A 13,083-nucleotide genomic window follows, 5' to 3' on the forward strand; every position below is an offset into this window, starting at 1 on the left:
TATTAAACGAGCTTATATATTGGGTTCTGATGGGGTACGACAGTTGAACTAAACTCACGAGACATTTAGAAGTCATTCTTCTAGAATCAATGGGTACATATCATTAATAAGTCCAACAATGTATGTAGCAAATAAGGATTCTATCTTTAAGAGAATCATAATGTGTTCCAGTCACATTCAGTGACACAAATGCAAAATTGTAATCCACATATTTTTGCTAAATTGTACTCCACATTCCAGCATGTCACGCTGAAATACAGTTTCAGATCCCGATGCACTGCCCTCTCACATTATATACCACTCCCTATCATCTACCTTTAATTTATTTCCCCTCTCTGTCGTTCTCTCTGTTCTGTAATACTTCACACACTATAGACCAGAACACACTCTGTTTGACACGGTCCTACTCATGATTCAGAAATCTGTCAATCAACAATAACTGCTGTACATATTAACCTCTCTCTCTCTCTGTCACACACACACACACACACACACACACACACACACACACACACACACACACACACACACACACACACACACACACACACACACACACACACACACACACACACACACACAACACAACCCCTATTCCCTATATAGTGCAAAGGTAGTGTGTGTGTCATATGGACCCTGCTGTAATGTAGTGCACTATGTAGGGAATAGGGTGCCATTTGTAATGAAGACTTTTAGTAACATGAAGGCAACCAAATCCACAGACATCACCAAATTCCCTACACATTACAATACAGTACATTACAATACAATACAATACATTACAATACAATACATTACAATACAATACAATACAATACATTACATTATAACACATTACAATACAATACAATACAATACAATACAATACAATACAATTCAATACAGTACATTACAATACAATACAATACATTACAATACAATACATTACAATACAATACAATACATTATAACACATTACAATACAATACATTACAATACAATACAATACATTACAATACAATACATTACAATACAATACAATACATTACATTATAACACATTACAATACAATACAATACATTACAATACAATACAATACAATACATTACAATACAATACAATACATTACATTACATTATAACACATTACAATACAATACAATACAATACATTATAACACATTACAATACATTACATTATAACACATTACAATACAATACAATACATTACAATACATTATAATACATTACAATACAATACAATATGTTACAATACAATACATTATAATACGTTACAATACAATACATTATAATACATTACAATACAATACAATATGTTACAATACAATACATTATAATACATTACAATACAATACAATATGTTACAATACAATACATTATAATACATTACAATACAATACAATACGTTACAATACAATACATTATAATACATTACAATACAATACAATACATTATAACACATTACAATACAATACAATACATTATAATACATTACAATACATTATAATACATTACAATACATTATAATACATTACAATACATTATAATACATTACAATACAATACATTACATTATAACACATTACAATACAATACAATACATTACAATACATTATAATACATTACAATACATTATAATACATTACAATACATTATAATACATTACAATACATTATAATACATTACAATACATTATAATACATTACAATACAATACATTACATTATAACACATTACAATACAATACAATACATTACAATACATTATAATACCTTACAATACAATACATTACATTATAACACATTACAATACAATACAATACATTACAATACATTATAATACATTACAATACATTATAATACGTTACAATACAATACATTATAATACATTACAATACAATACAATACATTACATTATAACACATTACAATACAATACAATACAATACAATACGTTACAATACAATACATTATAATACATTACAATACAATACAATACAATACATTACATTATAATACATTACAATACATTATAATACATTACAATACAATACAATACAATACAATACATTATAACACATTACAATACGTTATAATACAGTACATTACAATACAATACATTATAATACATTACAATACAATACAATACAATACATTACAATACATTACATTATAATACATTACAATACAATACAATACATTATAACACATTACAATACATTATAATACATTACAATACAATACAATACATTACATTATAACACATTACAATACAATACAATACAATACGTTACAATACAATACATTATAATACATTATAACACATTATAATACATTACAATACAATACAATACATTATAATACATTACAATACAATACAATACATTATAACACATTACAATACAGTACATTACAATACAATACATTATAATACATTACAATACAATACAATACATTACATTATAACACATTACAATACATTATAACGCATTACAATACAGTACATTACAATACAGTACATTACATTATAACACATTACAATACAGTACATTACAATACAATACATTATAATACATTACGATACAATACAATACATTATAATACATTACGATACAATACAATACATTATAACACATTACAATACAGTACATTACAATACAGTACATTACAATACAATATACTACATTACAATGTATTACAATACATTACATTACAATACAACTCCCTAGAGTCCACCACAGTACCATACAACACACCCATGCAAAAACAGCATCCCTGTGCGGTCACAGTGCGGGATTTCAATATAAATATATAAATATATATATATATATAATTATATAACATTCTTTTTACTCAGAAAACAGAAAATGTTTGATGTGCTGTAAATACACTACCATTTCCCCACTATCTCTCTTTTCTCTCTCTGCCTCTCTTTTTTCTCTCCATCTCTCTTTCTCTCTCTTTCCCCTCCCCTCTCTCTCTCTCTCTCTCTCTCTCTCTCTCTTCCTCCCCTCCCTCTCTCCCCCTATATCCCTATTGGTGTGCTACTAACTCCAGTACAGTATAGAATCTAAATCAGAATCTAGAAACCTGCCTGTTTTTACTACATTTAAATGCTGAGTGTAAAATATCAATATAAACAATTATGTTACAATGAAATGAAAGCATAATATTTGTTTGAATTCTGTTTTGATCTTCTGTTTAGATGAATTTGTTCTGATGTTTACTTACTGTCAGTGTTAACAGTTTACAGTGTATGTTGGTCAGTACAGGAGTTCCTGTTGTTATGATTGAATCATCATGATTTCCTCTGGCTTTATTTAGTTTATCACTGAGTGGTACTATAATAAGTCTGATGAATAGAATTATACCACATCCCTTCTATCCTGCTGCCTGCATTCCCGGAATGCTCTCTCTGGCCAACCATAGGCCAGTAAACTAATTCTCCAATGACATCACTTACTGTAAAATTGCTAATATAGTCACTGCACCTTTAGAAATGACATCATTCTCTGAAATCTAATAAAAGAGGCATGACTGCTTGGCTAGCTGCAGTTAACCAGGGTACAGCTCAGAGAGCAGGCCACTCTCTTTCTGCTTCAGGCATACATACTGACACTGAATGTCATCTCTCTCTCTCTCTGTTTCTCTGTCTCTGTGTCTTCGCCCCTCTTTCTGTACCCCTCTGTCTGTCCCTTCACCCGATCCCTCCCTTCCTCCCTCCCTCGCTCCCTCGCTCCCTCCCACCCACCCTCCCTCCCTCCCTCCCTCCCCACCCACCCTCCCCTCCCTCCCTCCTCCCTCCCCTCCCTCCCTCCCTCCCTCCATCTCTGTGACCTTTCTCTTCCACCTCCTTACCCGTCTCCCTCACACTCAGCAAGACAACACATTTAGATAACGTTATAGCTGGCTAGAGCATTACTAGATTTGCTGACACTTTGAGCTAATGTCCGATGTGGACGGTCAGCACACTAGCCCAGCGTTCGGACTGGAGTCTGAGGGTCCGTTGCTTCTGCTGTAGCATTATCGTATCAGGGATATGCGTGGAATGATCAGGGATTGCTTCTATCTCATCCTACATTGCCATTTTGCCACCTGGCTGTTGTGAATGGGAATAGCCATAGAAATAGGTAGAGAGCCCACCTCCTATCTATAGCCATGGCTTCTTCTGTGATAGCATGGGCAGTGCCATTGCCACTCTATCCAACTATGTGGGATCTCTATGGGGAAAAGCCAGTCGAGTGACTTTTGTCATAATAAGCTACAGTAGAGGGAGGGAGGGAGGGAGAGAGGGAGAGAGGGAGAGAGGGAGGGAGGAGAGAGAGAGAGAGAGAGAGAGAGAGAGAGAGAGAGAGAGAGAGAGCGAGAGAGAGAGAGAGAGAGAGAGAGGTCTGCTGACCAGACATATATGTGTGTCTGTCACAGTGGAAGCTGCTGAGGGGAGGATGGCTCATGATAATGGCTGGATAGGAGTGAGTGGAAGGGCATCAAACACATGGAAACCATGGAAACCATGTATTTGGTGTATGTGATACCGTTCCACTGATTCCACTCCAGCCATTCCCACAAGCCTGTCCTCCCCAATTAAGATGCCACCAACCTCCTGTGGTCTGTCACAAAATGAGGTGTGTTGGTGTCAGTCAGTCACAAGGCATTCACATGGCTCGCTCACTTGTTTCAGGGAGGAGTTTCCATTTCCTAGGTAATCCCAATCTTTACATAACCTTTGACCTTTCAACTGATGAGTTGGAACCAGGAATGTCTGTCTGCTCCACAGATCCTAACCCAGTGATAAGAAGTGGTTGTAAAGACATATTTTCAAGCACTCTTCTTCACTGGGGAGGATGTAGTTCTCACTGTAAGTTTACAACTGGTCCTGTATTTACTTCTATCTATCTATCACCCTGTCCAAGGTGTACAAATTGTGTGATCGCATGAAAAGGCTGCATGAGTTATATAGAAGGTGGAATATATACTATAGCTTTGACCAACCATGAGAACTGTTGTTGACTAGCCCCTATATGAGACATCCAACAGACTGATGGAGGTGTTTGATGGCTTGTCCTACTCTCTTTGTCTACAGAAATCTATTATATTTTAGAACACAACGCACTAGAACTCGTTGCATCTGTGTGCAGTTACAGTGTTCTGCCACCGGATGTCAGTGACGAGCCGCTCTGTTCTACTTGCTTTGGACGACCCTGGCCCTGTCTGAATACCCATTCTAGTGTACGTACTTAAACTGCGTAATATGTACTCATCGTCGCGTACCAGTGATAGAAAAAGTACTTAATTGTCACACTTGAGTAAAAGTATAAGGTACCTTAATAGAAAATGTGAAAATCACTCAGTAAAATACTACTTTTGTAAAAGTCTAAAAGTATTTGGTTTTAAATATACTTAAGTACCAAAAGTAAATGTAATTGCTAAAATATAGTAAGTATGAAAAGTAAAAGTCTAAATAATTTCAAATTCCTTACATTAAGCAAACCAGACGACACCATTTAAATGATTTATTTACAGATAGTCAGGGGCACATAGGCTGAGTGTAGGTGGATTTTTCCAAATTCAACAGACATTCACGACATTAACCAACCTGATAATAGCTCATTTACCATTTGAATAAATTCTCTATACCATGAAAAGAATAGGAATGGAGTCAGGCTGGTTACAGACAGACTATCACATTCCACGTCTAGTATATCCCATCTGTCCTATTTAAACAGGACTGAAGACAGAAACACATTATTTCTTCAATTTCAACATATTTCTAGTGAAACCAAAGTGCCGTAACATAAATCAATTCTATCAAATAGCCTAGTACACACAGCAACACTTGTAATATGTTCACATCAAAAAGGCTACTGCACAGAAACACGTGGACAAAATTCAGAACCGCTGAACAGCAACATAATGAACTAAAGCGCCGACCAATAGGAACGAGATCAGAATGACTGCTAAGGCTTGATCCGTAAATTAAATAATGAAATAGGTAGCCTAACCTACAGATCTAAAACAATCCCCATCTTAAAATCAAAAGGCCTGATTAACATAACAGCAATAACGCAGCCACATCCCGAGTCTCGGGTGCTGACTCGCTATTTGGCATCTTCCCAATTAAGTAGCCTAGTTTTGTTGTTTGGCTACTTGAAGTGTACTTGGGCCTATCACTGGCAGCTCTCCTCTTCTAATGGATTGTGGAAGTGTGCATCGAATTCTACTAGATGAAGACCCGAAATGGGACAAACATCCTGGTATTGAGCTCGCCTTAGGACACCTGCGTTACCGTTTGACAGGTGTACCGCCCCAGTCAAACTCCCCACCTGCCACTGTCCCCGGAGCGGGTCAACCATACTCGATTTTCAGACAAACGCACATAGGCTACTATAAAATACATTTTCACATACTGAGAATGCCTCATGTGCGATTAAGTAGTGTCCCGCTATTTGTTGATGTCTGTAGGTAACTCCTCCCCATATCTAACTGATCAGCTGTTGTCAAAACCGAAATGAGTATGACATCCTGGCACTTCGTTTTTCCAAATGTCGCATACTATTAAACTTTTTTTCCACAAACGGTCTACTATGGGTATTCGGACAAAACCTCATGTCTCTCCACATCTCTGCTCTTTCTCCTGTACCAGTAGTGGGGGGTACTCTCTCCTGTACCAGTAGTGGAGGGAACTCTCTCCTGTACCAGTAGTGGAGGGAACTCTCTCCTGTACCAGTAGTGGGGGAACTCTCTCTCCTGTACCAGTAGGGGGGAACTCTCTCCTGTACCAGTAGTGGAGGGAACTCTCTCCTGTACCAGTAGTGGGGGAACTCTCTCCTGTACCAGTAGTGGGGGAACTCTCTCCTGTACCAGTAGTGGAGGGAACTCTCTTCTGTACCAGTAGTGGGGGAACTCTCTCCTGTACCAGTAGTGGAGGGAACTCTCTCCTGTACCAGTAGTGGAGGGAACTCTCTCCTGTACCAGTAGGGGGTACTCTCTCCTGTACCAGTAGTGGGGGAACTCTCTCCTGTACCAGTAGTGGGGAACTCTCTCTCCTGTACCAGTAGTGGGGGGAACTCTCTCCTGTACCAGTAGTGGGGGAACTCTCTCCTGTACCAGTAGTGGAGGGAACTTTCTCTCCTGTACCAGTAGTGGGGGAACTCTCTCCTGTACCAGTAGTGGAGGGAACTCTCTCCTGTACCAGTAGTGGAGGGAACTCTCTCTCCTGTACCAGTAGTGGGGAACTCTCTCTCCTGTACCAGTAGTGGAGGGAACTTTCTCTCCTGTACCAGTAGTGGAGGGAACTCTCTCTCCTTTACCAGTAGTGGGGAACTCTCTCTCCTGTACTAGTAGTGGGGGAACTCTCTCTCCTGTACCAGTAGTGGGGGTACTCTCTCCTGTACCAGTAGTGGGGCTACTCTCTCTCCTGTACCAGTAGTGGGGGTACTCTCTCCTGTACCAGTAGTGGAGGGAACTCTCTCTCCTGTACCAGTAGTGGGGGAACTCTCTCTCCTGTACCAGTAGTGGGGGAACTCTCTCCTGTACCAGTAGTGGGGGAACTCTCTCTCCTGTACCAGTAGTGGGGGAACTCTCTCCTGTACCAGTAGTGGGGGAACTCTCTCTCCTGTACCAGTAGTGGAGGGAACTCTCTCCTGTACCAGTAGTGGGGGTACTCTCTCCTGTACCAGTAGTGGAGGGAACTCTCTCCTGTACCAGTAGTGGAGGGAACTCTCTTCTGTACCAGTAGTGGGGGTACTCTCTCCTGTACCAGTAGTGGAGGGAACTCTCTCTCCTGTACCAGTAGTGGGGGTACTCTCTCCTGTACCAGTAGTGGGGGTACTCTCTCCTGTACCAGTAGTGGGGGTACTCTCTCTCCTGTAACAGTAGTGGGGGGAACTCTCTCCTGTACCAGTAGTGGGGGTACTCTCTCCTGTACTAGTAGTGGGGGTACTCTCTCTCCTGTAACAGTAGTGGGGGAACTCTCTCTCCTGTACCAGTAGTGGGGAACTCTCTCTCCTGTAACAGTAGTGGGGAACTCTCTCCTGTACCAGTAGTGGGGAACTCTCTCCTGTACTAGTAGTGGAGGGAACTCTCTCTCCTGTACCAGTAGTGGAGGGAACTCTCTCCTGTACCAGTAGTGGGGGAACTCTCTCTCCTGTACCAGTAGTGGAGGGAACTCTCTCCTGTACCAGTAGTGGGGGGAACTCTCTCCTGTACTAGTAGTGGGGGGAACTCTCTCTCCTGTACCAGTAGTGGAGGGAACTCTCTCCTGTACCAGTAGTGGGGGGAACTCTCTCCTGTACCAGTAGTGAAGGGAACTCTCTCTCCCCTCCTCTCTCTTCTTCTTTTGTAGAATGTTAAGGAATATATTTTAATGTTTTTATTTAAGGAAGGTGTGCATACTTTTAAATGTATTACTTTCAATTCAATTGATTGTTTTTCTTTTTTTCCTGAATAGATATGCAACACTGAAAGGTTAGAGGACAGCTTTGGCTTATTGTTTTGACAGTCTGACATTTTTATATCATTTCATGTAGGCTATATAGTGTTGCCTTGGCCTGTTATTCTTACAAGCACACTGATACACACACACACACACACACACACACACACACACACACACACACACACACACACACACACACACACACACACACACACACACACACACACACACACACACACATGCATGGGGTACATGTGGTCTGTGACTACAGTGTGGTTGTGTGTGTGTGTGTGTATGAGTGTAAGGAATGTATAATGATAGACCCAACCAGACTCTGGAGACACTAGATGCGTCCCAAAAAGGAACCCCAGTCACTATATAGCTCCCTACGTTTGACCTGGACACATAGTTCTTCCTAGTGCACTATGTAGCAAATAAGGTTCCTTTTAGGGACGTGGACACTATCTGTGTTATTTTCCACCAATGTTATTGTTTTAATGAGGAGTCTATTGTCTTCGTGTTCTTTTCGGATGATAAGTCTTCCTTTTGAATAACCATCCATATCACATGGGAACACTACAGCTAATGATGTCATCAAGGCCTGACTGCACTATGGTGATGATGTCATAATGCTGAGTTCCGTCTCCGTTGGCTGTTCTAATCTGTTCATACAGCATTAGCTTTTTTGTTACTATACCGATTCAGTTGTTGACTTCAAATAAACGTGCATTTGGGTTAACTTCCTGTTGTTGTTATCATTATTATCTACTATACCTCCTCTCACACTTGTTGTTATAGTAACTACTGGCTGTCACAATCATTTTGCATTCAAATGTTGTTTGTAAGCTCATATCATCATCACCATTGATTACATATGTACATTTTGTCTCCTTGGTTTCAGAATGGATATTCACCTGAACAACACTGATGTGATATAGTCTGACTCCCAAATATGTATACAATCTAACCAAATGGAATGTGTCACATGCTTGGTAAACAACAGTTGTAGACTAAAAGGCTCTGCATGTTCAATCTGCTGTCTACAGAGGCTGTACAGCATTTACTGCCATGCGGCCTCTGCTGAAGTCAGAGCAAACATTGGCCTACTTTTGCGCTTTGCAGAGCAGAGCGGACCTGTTGTGAAGGAAGAGCAGACTGTTGTGAAGGAAGGGCAGAGCAGACTGTTGTGAAGGAAGGGCAGAGCAGACTGTTGTGAAGGGAGAGCAGAGCAGACTGTTGTGAAGGAAGGGCAGAGCAGACTGTTGTGAAGGGAGAGCAGACTGTTGTGAAGGGAGAGCAGACTGTTGTGAAGGAAGAGCAGACTGTTGTGAAGGAAGAGCAGAGCAGACTGTTGTGAAGGAAGGGCAGACTGTTGTGAAGGAAGAGCAGACTGTTGTGAAGGAAGGGCAGAGCAGACTGTTGTGAAGGAAGAGCAGAGCAGACTGTTGTGAAGGAAGAGCAGACTGTTGTGAAGGAAGGGCAGAGCAGACTGTTGTGAAGGAAGAGCAGACTGTTGTGAAGGAAGGGCAGAGCAGACTGTTGTGAAGGAAGAGCAGACTGTTGTGAAGGAAGAGCAGACTGTTGTGAAGGAAGAGCAGAGCAGACTGTTGTGAAGGAAGAGCAGACTGTTGTGAAGGAAGGGCAGAGCAGACTGTTGTGAAGGAAGAGCAGACTGTTGTGAAGGAAGAGCAGACTGTTGTGAAGGAAGAGCAGACTGTTGTGAAGGAAGAGCAGACTGTTGTGAAGGAAGAGCAGACTGTTGTGAAGGAAGGGCAGAGCAGACTGTTGTGAAGGAAGAGCAGACTGTTGTGAAGGAAGGGCAGAGCAGACTGTTGTGAAGGAAGAGCAGACTGTTGTGAAGGGAGAGCAGACTGTTGTGAAGGAAGAGCAGACTGTTGTGAAGGAAGAGCAGAGCAGACTGTTGTGAAGGAAGAGCAGAGCAGACTGTTGTGAAGGAAGAGCAGAGCAGACTGTTGTGAAGGAAGAGCAGAGCAGACTGTTGTGAAGGAAGGGCAGAGCAGACTGTTGTGAAGGAAGAGCAGAGCAGACTGTTGTGAAGGAAGAGCAGAGCAGACTGTTGTGAAGGAAGGGCAGAGCAGACTGTTGTGAAGGAAGAGCAGAGCAGACTGTTGTGAAGGAAGGGCAGAGCAGACTGTTGTGAAGGAAGGGCAGAGCAGACTGTTGTGAAGGAAGAGCAGAGCAGACTGTTGTGAAGGGAGAGCAGACTGTTGTGAAGGGAGAGCAGACTGTTGTGAAGGAAGAGCAGAGCGGACTGTTGTGAAGGAAGAGCAGACTGTTGTGAAGGAAGAGCAGAGCAGACTGTTGTGAAGGAAGAGCAGACTGTTGTGAAGGAAGGGCAGAGCAGACTGTTGTGAAGGGAGAGCAGACTGTTGTGAAGGGAGAGCAGACTGTTGTGAAGGAAGAGAAGAGCAGAGCAGACTGTTGTGAAGGGAGAGCAGACTGTTGTGAAGGGAGAGCAGACTGTTGTGAAGGAAGAGAAGAGCAGAGCAGACTGTTGTGAAGGAAGAGCAGACTGTTGTGAAGGAAGAGCAGACTGTTGTGAAGGAAGAGCAGAGCAGACCTGTTGTGAAGGAAGAAGCAGAGCGGACCTGTTGTGAAGGAAGGGCAGAGCAGACTGTTGTGAAGGAAGGGCAGAGCAGACTGTTGTGAAGGAAGGGCAGAGCGGACTGTTGTGAAGGAAAGAGCAGACTGTTGTGAAGGAAGGGCAGACTGTTGTGAAGGAAGGGAAGAGCAGACCTGTTGTGAAGGAAGGGAAGAGCAGACTGTTGTGAAGGAAGAGAAGAGCAGACTGTTGTGAAGGAAGGGCAGAGCAGACTGTTGTGAAGGAAGGGCAGACTGTTGTGAAGGAAGAGCAGACCTGTTGTGAAGGAAGGGCAGAGCAGACTGTTGTGAAGGAAGGGCAGAGCGGACCTGTTGTGAAGGAAGAGCAGAGCAGACTGTTGTGAAGGAAGGGCAGAGCGGACCTGTTGTGAAGGAAGGGCAGAGCAGACTGTTGTGAAGGAAAGAGCAGACTGTTGTGAAGGAAGAGAAGAGCAGAGCAGACTGTTGTGAAGGAAGAGCAGAGCAGACTGTTGTGAAGGAAGGGCAGAGCAGACTGTTGTGAAGGGAGAGCAGACTGTTGTGAAGGAAGAGCAGAGCAGACTGTTGTGAAGGAAGGGCAGAGCAGACTGTTGTGAAGGAAGGGCAGAGCAGACTGTTGTGAAGGAAGAGAAGAGCAGAGCAGACTGTTGTGAAGGAAGAGAAGAGCAGAGCAGACTGTTGTGAAGGAAGAGAAGAGCAGACTGTTGTGAAGGAAGAGCAGAGCAGACTGTTGTGAAGGAAGAGCAGAGCAGACTGTTGTGAAGGAAGAGCAGAGCAGACTGTTGTGAAGGAAGGGCAGAGCAGACTGTTGTGAAGGAAGGGCAGAGCAGACTGTTGTGAAGGAAGAGAAGAGCAGACTGTTGTGAAGGCAGAGCAGACTGTTGTGAAGGAAGAGAAGAGCAGAGCAGACTGTTGTGAAGGAAGAGCAGAGCAGACTGTTGTGAAGGAAAGGCAGAGCAGACTGTTGTGAAGGCAGAGCAGACTGTTGTGAAGGCAGAGCAGACTGTTGTGAAGGCAAGCAGACTGTTGTGAAGGCAGAGCAGACTGTTGTGAAGGCAGAGCAGACTGTTGTGAAGGCAGAGCAGACTGTTGTGAAGGAAAGGCAGAGCAGACTGTTGTGAAGGCAGAGCAGACTGTTGTGAAGGAAGAGCAGAGCAGACTGTTGTGAAGGCAGAGCAGAGCAGACTGTTGTGAAGGGAGAGCAGAGCAGACTGTTGTGAAGGGAGAGCAGACTGTTGTGAAGGGAGAGCAGACTGTTGTGAAGTTGTCAAAGAAGTGAGTTTGTGTTTATACAGGACCTGCCCCCCCACCAACCGTCAACCAATCATGTCAATGCGGAGCAATACTGAGCACTCCACATTGTTACAAAATTTGAGAGGCACACAGCGATGCTTGATTTAGCCTCCGTAATTTCATCACACCCTCCATTTTCAGATCAAGCAAAATTTGGCTTTAACAGTGAAATGCTTACTTATGGGACATTCCCAACAATGCAGAGAGAAAAAAGTGGAAATAATAGACACATTAACACGAGGAATAAATACACAACTATCGCCCCGTAGCACTCACTTCCGTCATCATGAAGTGCTTTGAGAGACGAGTCAAGGATCATATCACCTCCACACTACCTGACACCTTAGACCCACTCCAATTTGCTTACCGCCCCAATAGGTCTACAGACGATGCAATCTCAACCACACTGCACACTGCCCTATCCCATCTGGACAAGAGGAATACCTATGTAAGAATGCTGTTCATCGATCACAGCTCAGCATTTAACACCATAGTACCCTCCAAACTTGTCATTAAGCTCGAGACCCAGGGTCTCGACCCCGCCCTGTGCAACTGGGTCCAGGACTTTCTGACGGGCCACCCCCAGGTGTTGAGGGTAAGAAACAACATCCCCACTACGCTGATCTTCAACACAGGGGTCCCACAAGGGTGCATGCTCAGCCCTTTCCTGTACTCCCTGTTCACCCATGACTGTGTGGCCATGCACGCCTCCAACTCAATCATCAAGTTTGCAGACGACACTACAGTGGTAGGCTTGA

At 42.3% G+C, this 13,083-nt stretch overlaps 1 long non-coding RNA gene across 1 annotated transcript; it reads left to right on the forward strand.

The window, feature by feature from the left end:
* The first annotated feature begins 7,029 nt into the window (after window positions 1-7,029).
* Window positions 7,030-9,170, forward strand: LOC121847509. Its single transcript, XR_006084378.1, has 2 exons — window positions 7,030-7,821; window positions 8,071-9,170. It is a non-coding gene; the product is annotated as an uncharacterized LOC121847509 (long non-coding RNA).
* The last annotated feature ends 3,913 nt before the right edge of the window (window positions 9,171-13,083 follow it).

This window comes from Oncorhynchus tshawytscha, linkage group LG10 (assembly GCF_018296145.1).
Source record: "Oncorhynchus tshawytscha isolate Ot180627B linkage group LG10, Otsh_v2.0, whole genome shotgun sequence".
NCBI lineage: Eukaryota > Metazoa > Chordata > Actinopteri > Salmoniformes > Salmonidae > Oncorhynchus > Oncorhynchus tshawytscha.